At 60.4% G+C, this 12,558-nt stretch overlaps 1 non-coding gene across 1 annotated transcript; it reads right to left on the bottom strand.

Annotated features, from left to right (window-relative positions):
• Window positions 1-11,940: 11,940 nt before the first annotated feature.
• Window positions 11,941-12,131, bottom strand: LOC111590657 (U2 spliceosomal RNA). Its single transcript, XR_004855707.1, has one exon. It is a non-coding gene; the product is annotated as a U2 spliceosomal RNA (small nuclear RNA).
• Window positions 12,132-12,558: the final 427 nt, after the last annotated feature.

Below are 12,558 nucleotides of genomic sequence, written 5' to 3'. Positions count from 1 at the left end.
CCCTCCCCTCCCCCGTCGATGGAGGAGGAGGCGGGGCAACCAAGGCCAAGTGGGAAGCGGCACCTCGTTGGCTGTCAAGCGAGTCGACGGCGCCGGCGCCCCAACGGAGGGCGCGTCGGGCATCGATCTCGCGTCTGAGACGAAGACGAGCGCCGCCTCTCCGCAACACGCCAATCTCAAGCAAACGCACGACGCCAGCACGCTCACGAAGGACTTGCTGGGCGTCACCCTCGTACCTGAGACAACGGTGCAGTCAGTCCCAGACGTGACCTCGTCACCGCCCGTCGACCAAAAGGTACCGACCGATTCCCATCTCGCGTCTTTTGGATTCAGCCTCGACCCACCAAGCGACCCCACTTCGGTGAGCACTCTCATAGAGACGAGTCCAAACCCTCTGGGGTATCGTGTGCGGTCACCCCGGGACCGACTGACGGCCAACTCGACCTATGAGCCCTCGGGGTCCGAGGAAGATGGCGAGCCCGACCTCTGTTGGGATTTCTCCGGAATTGGTAACCCCAGTGCCGTGCGGGACTTCATGACCGCATGTGACTACTGCCTTTCCGACTGTTCCGACGGCAGCCGCGGCCTCGACAACGAGGACCGCGGCCCAAGTCGTGAATGTTTCCACGTCGATCTAGGGGGTCCCGGCGAAGGCAACCATCTTGGTATGCCGGAAAACGGTGATCCCCTAGGCCTGTGCCTCGCGTTGACATCCTTCGGGAGCTAGCTATGGTCCCCGTCCCAGCGGGGGGTCCTGACCCACAGCTCGAGCAAATCCGCGAGAGGCAGGCCAGGCTCGACGAGGGAGCAGGAACGCTTGTGCCGATCCGCCGGGACATCAGGCAGGAATGGGCGGTCCAACCCCCGACCGGAGAAGCGCGTCATCTCCCCCAGGACATCCAGCACCGCATCGCCGACGACGTCAGGGTGAGGCCGCCGCCAGATTCTAGCGGAGTCGGCCAGAACCTGGCTGCAGCGGCAATACTCCTCCGCGCGATGCCGGAGCCATCGACCACCGAGGGGCGACGTATCCAGGGAGAGCTCAAGAATCTCCTGGAGGACGCCGCGGTCCGACGGGCCGAAAGCTCTGCCTCCCGAAGGCAGGGGTTCCCCTCGGAACATCGCACCACGACCTCCCGATTCATGCGGGAAGCCTCGGTCCACTCCGGGCGCACGCGCAACACAGCGCCTGCAGTCCCGGGTCGCCTCGGCAATGAGCGTCATCATCACAGCCGTCGGGCCCACCTCGACGACAGGGCGCGCCGAGGCTACCACCCCAGGCGTGGGGGACGCTACGACAGCGGGGAGGATCGGAGTCCTTCGCCCGAACCACCCGGTCCGCAGGTTTTCAGCCGCGCCATACGACGGGCACCGTTCCCGACCCGGTTCCGAACCCCGACTACTATCACAAAGTACTCGGGGGAGATGAGACCGGAACTGTGGCTCGCGGACTATCGGCTGGCCTGCCAACTGGGTGGAACGGACGACGATAACCTCATCATCCGCAACCTCCCCCTGTTCCTCTCCGACACCGCTCGAGCCTGGCTGGAGCACCTGCCCCCGGGGCAGATCTCCAACTGGGACGACCTGGTCCAAGCCTTCGCCGACAATTTCTAGGGCACGTACGTGCGCCCTGGAAACTCCTGGGATCTTCGAAGCTGCCGCCAGCAGCCGGGAGAGTCTCTCCGGGACTACATCCGGCGATTCTCGAAGCAGCGCACAGAGCTGCCCAACGTCACCGATTCAGATGTCATCGGCGCGTTCCTCGCCGGCACCACCTGCCGCGACCTGGTGAGCAAGCTGGGTCGCAAGACTCCCACCAGGGCGAGCGAGCTGATGGACATCGCCACCAAGTTCGCCTCTGGCCAGGAGGCGGTTGAGGCCATTTTCCGGAAGGACAAGCAGCCCCAGAACCGCCCACCGGAAGATGCTCCCGAGGCGTCAACTCAGCGCGGCGCCAAGAAGAAAGGCAAGAAGAAGTCGCAAGCGAAACGCGACGCCGCCGACGCGGACCTTGTCGCCGCCGCCGAGTACAAGAACCCTCGGAAACCTCCCGGTGGTGCCAACCTCTTCGACAAGATGCTCAAGGAGCCGTGCCCCTATCATCAGGGGCCCGTCAAGCACACCCTCGAGGAGTGTGCCATGCTTCGACGACACTTCCACAAGGCCGGGCCACCCGCGGAGGGTGGCAAGGCCCTCGACGACGCAAAGGAGGAAGATCACAAGGCAGGAGGGTTCCCCGAGGTCCGCGACTGCTTCATGATCTACGGCGGGCAAGTGGCGAACGCCTCGGCTCGGCACCGCAAGCAAGAGCGTCGGGAGGTCTGCTCGGTAAAGGTGGCGATGCAAGTCTACCTAGACTGGTCCGACAAACCCATCACCTTCGACCGGGCCGACCATCCAGACTACGTGCCGAGCCCGGGGAGATACACACTCGTTGTCGACCCCATCATCGGCAACGTCAGGCTCACCAAGGTCCTCATGGACGGAGGCAGCGGCCTCAACATCGTCTACGCCGAGACCCTCGGGCTCCTATGGATCGATCTGTCCTCGGTCCGGACGGGCGCTGCGCCTTTCCACAGGATCGTCCCCGGGAAGCGCGTTTAACCCCTCGGACAACTCGACCTACCCGTCTGCTTCGGGACGCCCTCCAACTTTCGAAAGGAGACCCTCACGTTCGAAGTGGTCGGGTTTCGAGGAACCTACCACGCAGTGCTGGGGAGGCCATGCTACGCCAAGTTCATGGCCGTCCCCAACTACACCTACCTCAAGCTCAAGATGTCGGGCCCCAACGGGGTCATCACCGTCGGGCCCACGTACCGACACGCGTACGAATGCGATGTGGAGTGCGTGGAGTACCCCGAGGCCCTCGCCGAATCCGAGGCCCTCATCACTGACCTGGAGAGCCTCTCTAGGGAGGCGCCCGACGTGAAGCGCCACGCCGGCAACTTCGAACCAGCGGAGACGGTCAAGTTCGTCCCTCTTGACCCCTGCAACGACGCCTCCAAGCAGATTCGGATCGGTTCCGAGCTCGACCCCAAATAGGAAGCAGTGCTCGTCGACTTTCTCCGCGCAAACGCCGACGTTTTCGCGTGGAGTCCCTCGGACATGCCCGACATACCGAGGGAAGTCGCCGAGCACTCTCTGGATATTCGAGCTAGGGCCCGACCCATGAAGCAACCTCTGCACCGATTCGACGAAGAAAAGCTCAGAGCCATAGGCGAGGAGATCCACAAGCTACTGGCGGCAGGGTTCATCAAAGAGGTATTCCACCCCGAATGGCTTGCCAACCCTGTGCTTGTGAGAAAGAAAGGGGGGAAATGGCGGATGTGTGTAGACTACACTGGTCTAAACAAAGCATGTCCGAAGGTTCCCTACCCTCTGCCTCGCATCGATCAGATCGTGGATTCCACTGCTGGGTGCGAAACCCTGTCTTTCCTCGATGCCTACTCAGGGTATCATCAGATCAGGATGAAAGAGTCCGACCAGCTCGCGACTTCATTCATCACACCCTTCGGCATGTACTGCTATGTTACAATGCCGTTTGGTTTGAGGAATGCGGGGGCAACATACCAGCGATGCATGAACCATGTGTTTGGCGAACACATCGGCCGAACGGTCGAGGCCTACATCGATGACATCGTAGTCAAGACGAGGAAGGCCTCCGACCTCCTTTCTGACCTTGAAGCGACATTCCGATGTCTCAAGGCGAAAGGCGTGAAGCTTAATCCCGAAAAGTGTGTCTTCGGGGTCCCTCGAGGCATGCTCTTGGGGTTCGTCGTCTCCGAGCGGGGCATCGAAGCCAACCCGGAGAAGATTGCAGCCATCACCAGCATGGGGCCAATCAAGAACTTGAAAGGCGTACAGAGGGTCATGGGATGTCTCGCGGCTCTGAGCCGCTTCATCTCGCGCCTCGGCGAAAGAGGTCTGCCTCTGTACCGCCTCTTAAGGAAGGCCGAGTGCTTCGCTTGGACCCCCGAGGCCGAGGAAGCCCTCGGGAACCTGAAGGCGCTCCTCACGAACGCGCCCATCTTGGTGCCCCCCGCTGCTGGAGAAGCCCTCTTGATCTACGTTGCCGCAACCACCCAGGTGGTTAGCGCCGCGATCGTGGTTGAGAGACGAGAAGAAGGGCATGCATTGCCCGTCCAGAGGCCAGTCTACTTCATCAGTGAGGTACTGTCCGAGACCAAGATCCGCTACCCACAAATCCAGAAGCTGCTGTACACGGTGATCCTGACATGGTGGAAGTTGCGACACTACTTCGAGTCTCATCCGGTGACTGTGGTGTTATCCTTCCCCCTCGGAGAGATCATCCAGTCCCGAGAGGCCTCGGGTAGGATTGCGAATTGGGCGGTGGAGATCATGGGCGAGACGATCTCGTTCGCCCCTCGGAAGGCCATCAAGTCCTGAATGGGCCGACACCCAGCTCCCGACGGCTCCGATCCAACCGGAGCTCTGGACCATGTTTTTCGACGGGTCACTCATGAAGACGGGGGCCGGTGAAGGCCTCCTCTTCGTCTCGCCCCTCGGGAAGCACCTACGCTACGTGCTACGCCTCCACTTCCCGACGTCCAACAACGTGGCTGAGTACGAGGCTCTGGTAAACGGGTTGCGAATCGCCATCGAGCTAGGGGTCCGACGCCTCGACGCTCGTGGTGACTCGCAGCTCGTCATCAACCAAGTCATGAAGAACTCCAACTGCCGCGACCCGAAGATGGAAGCCTACTGCGATGAGGTTCGGCGCCTGGAAGACAAGCTCTACGGGCTCGAGCTCAACCACATCGCCCGACGCTACAACGAGACTGCGGACGAGCTGGCTAAAATAGCCTCGGGACGAACAACAGTTCCCCCAGACGTATTCTCCCGAGACCTGCATCAACCCTCCGTCAAGACCGAGGACACGCCCGAGCCCGAGGCACCTTCGGCTCCGCCCGAGGCACCTTCGGCTGAGTCCGAGGTATCCTCGGCTCAGTCCGAGGTACCCTTGGCCCAGTCCGAGGTACCCTCGGCACGGTCCGAGGTACCCTCGGCTCAGCCTGAGGTACCCTCGGCCCTCGAGGGTAAGGCACTGCGCGTCGAGGAGGAACCGAGCGAGGTCACGCCTAATCAAAGCTGGCAGACCCCGTACCTGCAATATCTCCACCGAGGGGAGCTGCCCCTCGACCAAGCCGAAGCTCGGTGGTTGGCGCGGCGTGCCAAGTCTTTCGTCTTGCTGGGAGATGGGAAGGAGCTCTACCACCGCAGCCCCTCAGGCATCCTCCAGCGATGCATTTCCATCGCCGAAGGCCAGGAGCTCTTGCAAGAGATACACTCGGGGGCTGGCAGCCATCACGCAGCACCTTGAACCCTCGTTGGAAACGCCTTCCGACAAGGATTCTACTGGCCGACGGCGGTGGCCGATGCTACTAGAATTGTTCGCACCTGCGAAGGGTGTCAGTTCTACGCGAGGCAGACCCACCTACCCGCTTAGGCTCTGCAGACCATACCCATCACCTGGCCGTTTGCTGTGTGGGGTCTGGACCTCGTTGGCCCCTTGCAGAAGGCACCCGGGGGCTACACGCACCTGTTGGTCGCCATCGACAAATTCTCCAAGTGGATCAAGGTCCGACCCCTAAACAGCATTAGTTCCGAACAGGCGGTGGCGTTCTTCACCAACATCATCCATCGCTTTGGGGTCTCGAACTCCATCATCACCGACAACGGTACCCAGTTCACCAGCAGAAAGTTCCTGGACTTCTGCGAGGATCACCACATCCGGGTGGACTGGGCTGCCGTGGCACAGCCCATGACGAATGTGCAAGTGGAGCGGGCCAACGGCATGATCCTGCAAGGACTCAAGCCTCGGATCTACAACGACCTCAACAAGTTCGGCAAGCGGTGGATGAAGGAACTCCCCTCGGTGGTCTGGAGTTTGAGGACAACGCCGAGCCAAGCCACGGGGTTCACACCGTTCTTTTGTAGTCTATGGGGCCGAGGCCATCTTGCCCACAGACCTAGAGTACGGTTCCCCGAGGGCGAGGGCCTACACCGACCAAAGCAACCGAGCCAACCGAGAAGACTCACTGGACCAGCTGGAGGAGGCTCGGGACATGGCCTTACTACACTCGGCACGGTACCAGCAGTCCCTACGACGCTACCACGCCCGAGGGGTTCTGTCCCGAGACCTCCAGGTGGGCGACCTGGTGCTTCGGCTGCGGCAAGATGCCCGAGGGCGGCACAAACTCACGCCTCCCTGGGAAGGGCCGTTTGTCATCGCCAAGGTTTTGAAGCCCGGAACATACAAGCTGGCCAACAGTCAAGGCGAGGTCTACGGCAACGCTTGGAACATCCAATAGCTACGTCGCTTCTACCCTTAAGATGCTTTCAAGTTGCTCGTATACCTCGTTCACACACCAAGTCTGGTCGTCAAGGAAGGGTCAGCCTTGCTTCGGCAAAGCCCGACCCTCCCTCGGGGGCTAGAAGGGGGCAACCCACTCTGCGTCAAAATTTTCCTCAAAAAAAGAAAAAAATCTTTTCTGCCAGAATGCCTTTCGTGCTCTTCGACTACTTCAAAAGTGGATCCTGAAAACGACGGAGTACACGTAAGCAGCCAAGGCTGACCGAGCCGAGGGACTCCTACGCCTCTGGGATACGGATACCTCACTCATCACCTTCTGCGATAAGTAACTCGCGCTCGGATAAGTGACTCCACGGACCGAACAAGTCTTCATGCTCGAGAGCTCCTCTGCCGAAATGATTTTTCGGGCCTTCTCGACCGCGTCGGTAACAGAACCCTATGGACGAGTAAGAGCGCGCGTAAGCGGCAAGGCCGACCGAGCCGAGGGATTCATACGCCTCCGGGATACGGATACCTCACTCATCACCTTCCGTGAAAAGCAACTCTCGCCCGCACAAACAATTCTGTTACCGACAAATGAGTCCGGATACTCGAAACAAGAGGAAAAGAAACACAGCTTTACAACACGACGACGGTGTGTTTTAGGCCTCGGCGGCCGCAGAAAGCATACACACACTACAAGACAACCTGATCCTGCAGGCTTGGACGTCGACAGCCGAAGGGGGCAGCAGCACCCTCGGCATCAACTACACCTTCGGCGGGGTCTGACCTAGCCTCAGACGACGACGCGGTCGGAGGGCCCCCACTCTGAAGGACGGCATCAGCACCACACCCGGGCCATCGCCGCCAGGGTCTTCTTCGAGAATCCGGCCCGAGCAGGCGGCTCGGCCGGCCACCCCGAGGCCTCAGCCAGCTGTCCCCCAAAGACATCAGCTCGGCTTGTGGCCTCGGCAGCTCAACCCCGCCGTCGGTTCAGCCAGTGGACGACCCGGCCAGGCTCTGGCCAACCACACCTCCTTTTCGAAGCCAACTCTGCCTCCGCCCGTGCTGACACCGCTGCCTCCGGCTTTGGCTCATCGAAGGGCGGCCGAGGGGTTCCTTTAACTAAGCAAGAGGGGCCTCGGACAGCAAGGTCGACCGAGCTGAGGGACTCCTACTCCTCCGGGATACGGATACCTCACTCGTCACCTTTGCACGAGGCAACTCACGCTCGGTGAAGCGGTTCAGATAATCGACAAGGCGAGTCTTAGTGCTCGAAACGAAGAAAAAACACGGCTCCGTGCCGAAAATACATACACGTTCAGGCCTCGACAGCCGCATTGAACAAAACACCGGCGCTCAAGGTGCCATTACAAACGGAACTCTGGTTCCGACCCCACAGCAGCAGCCATGATCCCAGTATGGGCGCGGCCACCGGAAGGCTTTCGTTCGCGTCCCTACTCAAGGGACGCGAAACAGACATCAAAGTCAAAGAGCTGGGGGCCGGCCCGTGGGCGGCGCCGATGGCCTCAATGAGGGGGGAGCTTCCTACGGCTGCCACCACATCAGCACGGACGGCAGCGTCCGCCTCTCCACCAACGCCGACGGTCGGCAAGGCGGCCGGCAGGTCCTCACTCCCGTCCTCGCCACGAAAGCCAGGAGGAGGACGGAATGTTGCATCGTAGCTGGACAGCAACAGTTCGCCTTCCCCGGCATGGCTGGAGGACGCCTCCTCCACAAGGCTGGAGGATGGTTTCCACCACCAGAAGCTGGAAGAGGAGGTGACCAGCCGGCCCGCGTGGGAGGTAGAGCTCTGGCTCAGCCTGGCCTCCGCCCCAGCGAGGATGATGAACATCCTTGAAGCTGAGGGCGGGACCAAGATCGCAGCCCGACTCGCTTCTCCCCGCCATTAAGCTGGTGGTCACCGTCTTGGGTGACCACCGGCGAGGGGATGCAGCCGGGCTGCATGATGAAAATCCTTGAAGCCGAACGATGGCTGAAAGGTACCAACTTCCACGAAGTTGCGTTCCTCCGACGACAAGACGGAAGGGTTCCGGGCGTCCCCCGCCCGAGGGCTCGGAAGGTGGGAAGACACGATGCATGAGGGGAGCGCGAAGACATGGTTGCCCTCCAAGGGGGTCGCCCACCTTTTAAAGGCGACTCTCCCCACTTGCGCCCTCAACCGTTGCGGGTTGAGTCTTCTCCAACACGCTCCAAGTTTCTCCCCCCACGGCACGGGGGCTGGGTCCCACACGTCATGCAAGCCGGTCCAGGGGAGAAGAAGCCAAACCGCCACGCGTGCGCGGTGCATGCAACCACCCGGCGGTTACAAGCACTCCTCCACTTTCGCCTAGACCAGCGGGTGAAAGGGCGGACAGCCATGCAGGCGGCATGCAACTGTGCCAAGTGGGCGCGCCCCTTCGACTCCAACGAGCCCAGCATGGAGGTCCAGGCTCACGCGTCATGCAACCGGCGCGCCGGTTGCTACGTGTGAGCAATTGCACCGCCACTCACGTCGCTACCGCGCCTCCTCGATTGTGGAGTCAATACCGTGACTCGAGGCAACCCTGCAGTGCCAGCCAAGCGCGACGGTCAAATGCGGTCAAAATTGGGCCAGCAGTAATGGCGGTGATAGGCGGGCAGAAGCAGCGGTCACGTCGTCAGCCAAGCTCACATCCCATCCAGGGTCAGTGAGGGAGCCCTCTCTCACGGCGTGAAGACGGCGCGCCCATGATCCGTTCCTTGAACGGCGCGCGCACGCGCAACGACCGCCTCGCGAACCACTCGCCCCGTCGCATTAACTCCACGGCGGGATAGGCGGCGCCTCAGGCGGGAGAAGCAAGCGACGCTTCGCCTTCGCCATAATAACCGCGTCAAAAAAAGGTACGCCACGTCATTCGACTTCGTATCCTTTTCCTTTTCCTCTTTCTCTCTCTTACAACAGGGACCGAGAAAGGGGGATACCCCGAAAAGGACCCTTCTCCGTGAAGGAAACAGGCTCCGAGCCTCCCTACTAATCAGAGGTTCGAAGGCTGGCCCCTCGGAGGGGTTCAACGGCTGCCTCAGATCGATTGGGTTCTGCGCCCACTACTGGTCAGAGGTTAGATGGCTGGCCCCTCGAAGGGTTCAACGGCCGCCTCAGGCCACTCGGGCTCCGCACCCATTACTGATCAGGGGTTCGTAGGCTGGCCCTCGAAGGGTTAACAGTCGCCTCAGACACAGAGCGAGGGATGACCCTGGGTATGTTCGATACATAACCAAGGCTCGGGCTACGCTCCCGAGGTACCCTAGGACATTTCCGAGACAAGCGGGAGCGATCTTGTAACGGAATCCCATCAGAGGGAGGCATCGAGCCCTCGGACCCTGTCAAAGGGGACCGGGTCCGGCAGATCACCCGCAGGTACTTTTGGAGCGCGCCTCCGGGCCTCTAGCCGACCCCTAGCAAATGGGGCACGGGCGTCCGCTCGGATTACCCGCCAGCAGCTCACCGGAGACACCATGTTCGGCGCCCTCCAAGGGCAACATGGCGCTTTCCCCCCTCCTCCTTGCGGAAAGGCGACGCAGGGGCGTATGTAAAAAAGATGAGTCTGTCCTTGACCGTCCTCTCGCCCTGTGCAGAGGCTCGGGGGCTGCTCTCGCAAACCCGGCTCCGGCCAAACCGTTGACAGCGTCAACATACCAGCCCGAGAACTTGGGACCCGACCGTGCACTCGGGCTACGGCCAGCTCGCATGAGGGAACAACTAGACCAGCCGAAGTGTTGCGAAACGCACTAAGACCTCGAAGGAGTAAAACTACTCCTCCGAGGCCTCGGGGGCTACACCTGGCGGGTGCGCTCGCGCGCACCCACCAGAACAGAATGCAACCGAAAAAGGCTGGTCCCCTTGCAAAAAAGTGCGGCAAAAGCCTCCAAGCGAGTATTAGTACTCCCTTGGAGGCTCGGGGGCTACTGTCGGGGACCATAATTAGGGGTACCCTCAAGACCCCTAAATCTCAGCTGGTAACCCCCATCAGCACAAAGCTGCAAAGGCCTGATGGGTGCGATTAAATCAAGGATCGGTCCATTCAAGGGACACGATCGTGCCTCGCCCGAGCCTAGCCTCAGGCAAGGGAAGCCGACCCCGGAGAACCTACGTCTCGCCCGAGGACCCCCCCTCCAGCAACGGGCACACTGTCAGCTCGCCCGAGGCCCAGTCTTCACCGAGAAGCAACCTTGGCCACATCGCCACACCGACCGACCAAATCGCAGGTGCATTTAATGCAAAGGTGGCCTGACACCTTTATCCTGACGCACGCCCACCAGTCGATAGAGCCGAAAGTGACCGCAGTCACTTCGCCGCTCTACTGACCGGTCTGACAAGAGGACAGCGCCGCCTGCGCCGCTCCGACTGCTGAGCCACCCGACAGAGTGAGGTTGACAGCAGCCAAGGCTGGCCTCAGGCGTCATAGGAAACTCCGCCTCGCCCGACCCAGGGCTCGAACTCGGGCTCAGCCCCGGAAGACGGCGAACTCCGCTCCGCCCGACCCAGGGCTCGAACTCGAGCTCAGCCTCGGAAGACGGCGAACTCCGCTCTGCCCGACCCAGGGCTCGGACTCAGGCTCAGCCCCAAAAGACGGCGAACTCCGCTCCGCCCGACCCAGGGCTCGGACTCGGGCTCAGCCCCGGAGGACGGTGAACTCCGCTCCGCCCGACCTAGGGCTCGGACTCGGGCTCAGCCCCGGAAGACGGCGAACTCCGCTCCGCCCGCTTCAGGGCTCGGACTCAGGCTCAGCCCCGGAAGACGGCAAACTCCGCCTCGCCCGACCCCAGGGCTCGGACATGGGCTCAACCCCGGAAGACGACGAACTCCGCCTCGCCCGACCCGGGGGCTCGACCTCGACCTCGGAGGAGCCTCCACCTCGCCCAGCCTAGGGCATGGACCGACCACGTCAACAGGAAGCGCCATCATTACCCTACCCCGAGCTGACTCGGGCTACGGGGAACCAGACCGGCGTCCCATCTGGCTCGCTCTACCATGCGAGTAATGATGGCGCCCCGCATGCCCTGTGACGACGGCGGCTCTCAGCCCCCTTATGGAAGCAAGAGGACGTCAGCAAGGACTCGACAGCCCCAACAGCTGTCCTCCCGCCAGGCTCCAGCACTCCTCCGACAGCCACGACACCACGCGAACTGGGTGCCAATACCTCTCCGGCTGCCACGATGGCATGTACTTAGGGCGCTAGCTCTCCACCGCTAGACACGTTAGCACATTGCTACACTCCCCATTGTACACCTGGATCCTCTCCTTACGCCTATAAAAGAGAGGACCAGGGCCCTCTTACAGAAGGTTGGTTGGCCCGCGCGGAGAAGGACGGGACGGCGCTCGCGCAAGGCCGCTCGCTCCCACTCCCGCGTGGACGCTTGTATCCCCCTACTGCAAGCGCACCCGACTCAGGCGCGGGGCTAACACGAAGGCCGCGGGATCCACTCTCTCACGCCTGCCTCCCTCTGGCTGCATCCTTTCCCCCCTTCGCGTTCCGCCTCGCGTCGACCCATCTGGGTTGGGGCACGCGACGACGATTCACTCGTCGGTCCAAGGACCCCCCAGGTCTCGAAACACCGACAGTAGTAGAGATACAGTACAACGGCTCTATGACACGTGAGGTCCTAGTGGCAAGCCAGTGTTATGGGCCTACACACAAAAAATAAAATTTTATAATAAAGTGGGCTCTCCTCACAAAATAAATTTAAAATTAAAGTGGACATATGACCCACATACCAAATATTAAACTGTAGATACTGCATTTTATCTTAGCCAAAACATCGAGAAAGATATGAGTTAAAAATGAGACATGTCCCTTTTTATAGCTAGCTCGGTTGCTCGTCTTCTCAGTTAACAAGGCGATACTATCTATGAGCGTTGCGTTATGTATGGCTCGTGTCGTGTTGGGCTGGAAGTGCTTTATCACGATCTATATGAGAGATAACGACCTAGTTAAATTAGAAAGAAGCATAAGTGTTTTTTTACAAAAGGGACAATAGTGAAAACTAGTGCTTTATATGAGTAGAGATAGAGATTATTAGCTCTAATAATTAGCTAGGGATGTTTGGAATCTATACAAGTAAATTTAGGAGCTAACTATTAGCTCTAGAGTTTCTAAACTAGGCCCATATCGGATTAGTGTTTTGTTTCCATCCTGGAGAGCATCTTCGACAGATCCCAATAATCATTATCTCAAACCTTTATTTAGGGAAATGAAAAA

The sequence above is a fragment of the Zea mays genome, chromosome 1, assembly GCF_902167145.1.
Source record: "Zea mays cultivar B73 chromosome 1, Zm-B73-REFERENCE-NAM-5.0, whole genome shotgun sequence".
NCBI classification, from domain to species: Eukaryota; Viridiplantae; Streptophyta; class Magnoliopsida; order Poales; family Poaceae; genus Zea; species Zea mays.
The sequence above is the reverse complement of the archived record's forward strand: the minus strand, read 5'-3'. Positions and strand labels throughout refer to the sequence as shown.